This window comes from Solanum pennellii, chromosome 4, assembly GCF_001406875.1.
Source record: "Solanum pennellii chromosome 4, SPENNV200".
Taxonomy (NCBI): domain Eukaryota; kingdom Viridiplantae; phylum Streptophyta; class Magnoliopsida; order Solanales; family Solanaceae; genus Solanum; species Solanum pennellii.
This window is the reverse complement of record NC_028640.1, coordinates 60,101,967-60,109,096: the sequence shown is the minus strand read 5'-3', so window position 1 is coordinate 60,109,096 and position 7,130 is coordinate 60,101,967. Positions and strand designations below refer to the sequence as shown.

The 7,130-nt window shown below is 31.7% G+C and overlaps 1 long non-coding RNA gene across 1 annotated transcript; it reads left to right on the top strand.

The window, feature by feature from the left end:
- The first annotated feature begins 2,493 nt into the window (after positions 1 to 2,493).
- Positions 2,494 to 5,377, top strand: LOC114076741. The gene is made up of 3 exons (XR_003577728.1): positions 2,494 to 2,672; positions 3,822 to 3,932; positions 5,262 to 5,377. It is a non-coding gene; the product is annotated as an uncharacterized LOC114076741 (long non-coding RNA).
- Positions 5,378 to 7,130: the final 1,753 nt, after the last annotated feature.

Genomic DNA, 7,130 nt, shown 5'->3' with positions numbered 1-7,130 from the left:
AGTTTCCTGTGCAATTAGGTTTTACTTTATTCTTTTGATTTATGTTTTACCCAAAATCTACTGAGTTGTTGCTTCCATTTCTACAAATGTCTAGTGCGTCACACTTGCAATAAAGTTAAATTATGTTTTTCCTAATTTGCAGCTTTTCCACCGATTCTTTTTTTTTTTTGGTTAATTTTCTTCTTTTGATATAAGATCCAAAGCTTTTGGACCAGAAAATTGTATGATTTTGTTTGGGGATGCTATAGTTATTTGGAGAAGCACAAAGCCAAAGTAGATATATTCTTTGATATGCAGTCTTAATTGGGAGTATCGACGAAGATGTAATCAAACGGAGACCCGCACAACAAAGAGGTGAGGTGAACATAAATCATAGATCCACTAATTTAGTTTCCAGTGCAATTAGGTTTTACTTTATTCTTTTGATTTATGTTTTACCCAAAATCTACTGAGTTGTTGCTTCCAATTCTACAAATGTCTAGTGCTTCACACTTGCAATTAAGTTAAATTATGTTTTTCCTAATTTGCAGCTTTTCCACCGATTCTTTTTTTTTTTTGTTAATTTTCTTCTTTTGATATAAGATCCAAAGCTTTTGGACCTGAAAATTGTATGATTTTGTTTAGGGATGCTATAGTTATTTGGAGAAGCACAAAGCCAAAGTAGATATATTCTTTGATATGCAGTCTTAATTGGGAGTATCGACGAAGATGTAATCAAACGGAGACCCGCACAACAAAGAGGTGAGGTGAACATAAATCATAGATCCACTAATTTAGTTTCCAGTGCAATTAGGTTTTACTTTATTCTTTTGATTTATGTTTTACCCAAAATCTACTGAGTTGTTGCTTCCAATTCTACAAATGTCTAGTGCTTCACACTTGCAATTAAGTTAAATTATGTTTTTCCTAATTTGCAGCTTTTCCACCGATTTTTTTTTTTTTTTGGTTAATTTTCTTCTTTTGATATAAGATCCAAAGCTTTTGGACCTGAAAATTGTATGATTTTGTTTAGGGATGCTATAGTTATTTGGAGAAGCACAAAGCCAAAGTAGATATATTCTTTGATATGCAGTCTTAATTGGGAGTATCGACGAAGATGTAATCAAACGGAGACCCGCACAACAAAGAGGTGAGGTGAACATAAATCATAGATCCACTTATTTAGTTTCCTGTGCAATTAGGTTTTACTTTATTCTTTTGATTTATGTTTTACCCAAAATCTACTGAGTTGTTGCTTCTGATTCTACAAATGTCTAGTGCTTCACACTTGCAATAAAGTTAAATTATGTTTTTTGTAATTTGCAGCTTTTCCACCGATTTTTTTTTTTGGTTAATTTTCTTCTTTTGATATAAGATCCAAAGCTTTTGGACCAGAAAATTGTATGATTTTGTTTGGGGATTCGATAGTTATTTGGAGAAACACAAAGCCAAAGAGATATATTCTTTGAAATGCAGTCTTAATTGGGAGTATCGACGAAGATGTAATCAAACGGAGACCCACACAACAAAGAGGTGAGGTGAACATAAATCATAGATCCACTAATTTAGTTTCCAGTGCAATTAGGTTTTACTTTATTCTTTTGATTTATGTTATACCCAAAATCTACTGAGTTGTTGCTTCCAATTCTACAAATGTCTAGTGCTTCACACTTGCAATTAATTTAAATTATGTTTTTTCTAATTTGCAGCTTTTCCACCGATTCTTTTTTTTTTTTGTTAATTTTCTTCTTTTGATATAAGATCCAAAGCTTTTGGACCAGAAAATTGTATGATTTTGTGTAGGGATGCTAAAGTTATTTGGAGAAGCACAAAGCCAAAGTAGATATAGTCTTTGATATACAGTCTTAATTAGCAGTATCGATGAAGATGTAATCAAACGGAGACCCGCACAACAAAGAGGGGAGGTGAACATAAATCATAGATCCACTAATTTAGTTTCCAGTCCAATTAGGTTTTACTTTATTCTTTTGATTTATGTTTTACCCAAAATCTACTGAGTTGTTGCTTCCAATTCTACAAATGTCTAGTGCTTCACACTTGCAATTAAGTTAAATTATGTTATTCCTAATTTGCAGCTTTTCCGCCGATTCTCTTTTTTTTGTTAATTTTCTTCTTTTGATATAAGATCCAAAGTGTTTGGACCAGAAAATTGTATGAATTTTTTTAGGGATGCTATAGTTATTTGGAGAAGCACAAAGCCAAAGTAGATATATTCTTTGATATGCAGTCTTAATTGGGAGTATCGACGAAGATGTAATCAAACAGAGACCCGCACAACAAAGAGGTGAGGTGAACATAAATCATAGATCCACTAATTTATTTTCCAGTGTAATTAGGTTTTACTTTATTCTTTTGATTTATGTTGTATCCAAAATCTACTGAGTTGTTGCTTCCAATTCTACAAATGTCTAGTGCTTCACACTTGCAATTAAGTTAAATTATGTTTTTCCTAATTTGCAGCTTTTCCACCAATTCTTTTTTTTTTTTTGTTAATTTTCTTCTTTTGATATAAGATCCAAAGCTTTTGGACCAGAAAATTGTATGATTTTGTTTGGGGATGCTATAGTTATTTGGAGAAGCACAAAGCCAAAGTAGATATATTCTTTGATATGCAGTCTTAATTGGGAGTATCGACGAAGATGTAATCAAACGGAGACCCGCACAACAAAGAGGTGAGGTGAACATAAATCATAGATACACTAATTTTTTGTGTTTATAGAGTTTCTTGTATTCTTTTGTTTCCTCTGTTATGGTCAAAAATTGATCCATTCAGGTAATATAAAGCAACCCTTTTGAATCTCCTCCTTAATTTTGTTTCAATTGCTATGTTTTTTCACGCTACATTTGAGCTTTAAAATATGACTGTTAGAGTCCATAGAGTTCAACGTAAATTGAGCTTAAGATAAGCCTATGTTTTGTGTGTGAGAAGGTGGAGGGTTGGTGGTAATGACAGATGGAATCCAAAATTACGCCTGAAGCTTTTGATTAGATAAAAGGCTCAGTCTTATTTGTTCATAAAATGGATTTCTTGCTAAAGTTTACTTGACAAACCTAGGATATGGTAGGGCATATTGGTCTTATTATTAATTTGAGAATGTGGATCCTTTTAAAAGAAATCATAAACCATCTGACGAATGGATTTTATGTTGATGTTTTATCATCTATCTCCAACAATAACATACCTAGTGTAGTTTCATAACGGACATTTGGGCAGAGTAGGATGTAAGTAGACCTTATTCTTGCCGGGGCTTAAGTGATTGTTTTCAAAAAACTCTCAACTCGAAAGCGATGTGTTTGAAGTAATCTCAAAGGGTAATGCCATGAGTAATGTGCTGTCAAAAAATAAATTATTTTGAAAACGAAGAATCTATGAACTGCAAAAATATAGATGCCACACTCGCTAGGCTGTATCAACTTCATGATTTCTCTTGAAGTTACTATTTAAAATTATATAATTCTTGCAGCCATTAATGGTTGAGAGAACCCTAATGTGAGTTGCTGAATAGTTAGTACATTATGAACAAGTCAACATATAGGAAAAATGCAAAATCAGGAGTTCCTTTAGTTTTCGATCAGATAATATTAGTTTTCAACCTAAAATTGTAAATATTATTTAATATGCATATGTAATAATAGCCTATGATAGTGACAATTGACCAATGCGTGTGGTACTAATAGTTCTAGACAGGCTGATCGTTTTTCCTCTTTCGCTTTCATTCAATAGCTCGTTTCAATTTTCACTTAAAGTAATGTTAAGAGTGTCGATATGTTGTATGTTGCATTTTATAACCCTAACTACAAAATGCAATAATTTCCTTTAGGTACAATCATACAGTCAGTGGATCATATCCTCTGTTTGGGTTTTTCACGTTCACTACGCGGTGGCACCTTCAAGGTCATTTATCTCTATGTATCTCTTTGTCTTTACACAAGTAAGTCATCTTATTCAATGATGGTTTGGTCTATTTTTTCTTAATTCTTCATAGGAAATTTATCAGTATTAGGGAAGTCTAGTAGCTCATAGAACTATCATTTTCTTTTTAAATAAGACTCTTTTTGTGACAAACAAAAAAGGAAAGTAAGACGTGTAAATTGTAATCAATGAAGTATTATACTGTTGAGGAAAGTAGGAAAGTTCAAAGTGCTCAACTTTTCAATTTTTATTTTTTCTTCTCATTTATATTTGTATTTACTCGTTAATTTGATTCTGATTTTCATACTTAGTAGGCGAAAGGTTTCGTGTAATTTCTACTTATATAGTAAAAGTTAGTACTCCTATACAACAACTCTAATGCTTGCATTAGCTGATATAGTATATAATATTATGATCATAGTTTAGTGATTTCATAAGTCTAGATACGATTGAGATTAATTAATATATTGGTTGATTTTTTTAACATGCCAACCATCTGTATATGCTTGGGAATCTAAGACTTGGATATGCAAGAATATGTTACTGTTAAATGTTTAGACTTGGTTTTTGCTTTAATTTGAGATATCTTTTTATCCATGAGAATATTCAATACTCTCTTTTATCATATTTTGTTGGGTTCATTAATTAGACAATTGTTATTGTTAAAGTTGATATTACTCCATAGAGTTGTCTTGGAGATGTGTTACTTTGCGAAAGTAAATCCAATTCACTAATAGATGATGTGGTTTAGTCAACATCTTAAGGATAATACAGATCAAATTGAATGTTGATCATTTTTAATTTTTTTAAATAAAATGGTTTGGCTCAAGGCCAATTTATTCAAAACAAATTATATACAAGCTAAAGCTAAAAGCCTGGCCAAGAACAGGTCATGACTATCTAAACAGGAAATAAGCAAAAGGAAACAAAGGATAAAAGAAAAGAAATGTTAAAACTAAAGAAGTAACTAAAAGGAAAGTGAAAAACCCATGGATGAACTCTCTGTAACATGTGATCCTAGATATTCACCCCTAAACTTGGACATTGAGCTCATCTAACTTGTTGCTGCTCTGTTGGAAATCAACAAGATTGACCTTAGAAGGTACAAGACGAGGGATGTAAGTAGCATTCTTGTAGCGTAATCAATTTCTTATGGGATAAAATCGTTTTATCTTCAGCTCCAACTTATTGACCTTCATATTAGTATGCTTGCATTTCTATTTAGTGTTTATGAAACTGATCATTACAACATATTGATTACATAGATTGTGTTACAGATTCCATCTTTTTACCTCAAGATGAACACACTTTGAATTAAGTCATAATTTTGTCCATTTTTTTTCCACAGTTATAAGAGGTGAGAATTGAATCAAGACTACTTGAAAGCTAAATGTAGCCACATTTTTATACTTTAGAAGAAACTCCAGGTATTTGTCTTACTTTAAGGAGTAATATTTAGTAATCAAGTATATGACATATTTACTTTTATTAAGGAGCTTGAAATGAGATATTATCTACTATAGTTTTAGTTAATCTTTATTGTATGATCATGGGTGTTCAATTCTATTTTCAATTTATGCAATTTATAGTCAAATATAATATGAATATGAAATAATTAAATTTCATCAAATGTTTTTAATTAGTGGCAAAAGATTTAACATTTTGCTATTACTATATATAACATTTCATGAAATTTCATCACAACTTAAATTAGTTTGTCATAATCTGAATACATTTAGTGAAAATATATTTTTTCTAGTACCCTCCTTATCGGATATATATTAATTTAATATTTTATGATGTCAATAAAAATCATACTTTTAATGACAAGATGATATATTCGACTACAAAATTCTTCATTAGGGTGATAAACTTGTCACTAATTTATACATTTGAGGACGAAATACTTTTTTGTATATAAAAGGTAGTCATTAGTGACGAAATTTTTTTTGTTCTACTTATATATAAAATTTTAGACACGATTGGTATCGTCGCTAATTGAACAAAATAATTAGTGACCAAATAGTTTTGTCGGTGTTAATAACGTTCTTAGTGACAAAATTACTCTTATCAACTACAAAAAATACACATTTTATGACATTCAAATTCTTCACAAATAATATGCATTTTGTGCCGATTTTTTTGTTTTATAGTTAATGGAATTTCTTTTGCAGCGAAATATTGAATCGTCTTTAGCGACTCACCTTTAGTGACGACTGAATGACGAAATTTTTTTGTCACAAAATTTTTCTGACGAAATGTGCTTTATAAATGACGAAATAATTTATCCCTAATAATCAAATGTGTTGTAGTGCTTCTAAATTTCACTATTTCCTTTCAGTTTCGTCTTATTAACCCACTTGACTCCAATGGTTTTGTGCCCGTTTGGAATATATGTTAACTCCCAAGTGTTATTTCCTTTAATAGAATCATGCCATCCATAGCTTTTCTCCATTTCTCCTCTTTGACAGCATTCTCAAAAGTTGTAGGATCACAATCTGCAAACAAAGCAAAAAAGTGGGGAACATCTTCATTAACAAGAATTGTTGTTACCTTATAATCCATCATCTATGTGGGCCTTATGCAAGCACAACTAAGAGGCTGATCAGGTGCATTAATTTTTTCCAGAACTTCTGGTGAAATATTATAACCTGCTTCAGTAGAAATTTCAGCAATTTTGGGGGTTGAAACTACTTCTTCGACTTCATTATTAATTAGCATTGGAGTAATTGATGTGTATCCCAAGACCAAGTATGCTTCTCATCAGAAACATCTCTTCTAGTCACAACCTTCTTCGTCAAGGATTGAATAGCTTGTAAGCTATATGGGGAAAATGGTGTTCTAGCATTTGATGTAAAAAATGAGATTGCAGCAGTTGTACGTGTGCCTATTCCACCTTGGAGATATGGTGCGTTGACTCAGGTAAAGGATGACTATTCTATGTAACTGTTTACAATGATTGTGGGGTGTTTTTATGTTAGATATGTACGGAGGAATGGACATTAGTGGGAATTGTAGTGTGCGCGTAAATCTTGGACACAAGAAGTCTCAAACATCCCTTTGTTGACAACCGTACTGTGTTGTGCAGCGTATTACCGTGTATAAACAGTGGTAATGACATAGTGGTGATCTACACAATTGAAAGGATATATCTTTATTACCTGAATAGACAGAAGGTGGAGATCTACTATTATGACTCTAGGACAATTAAATCCTA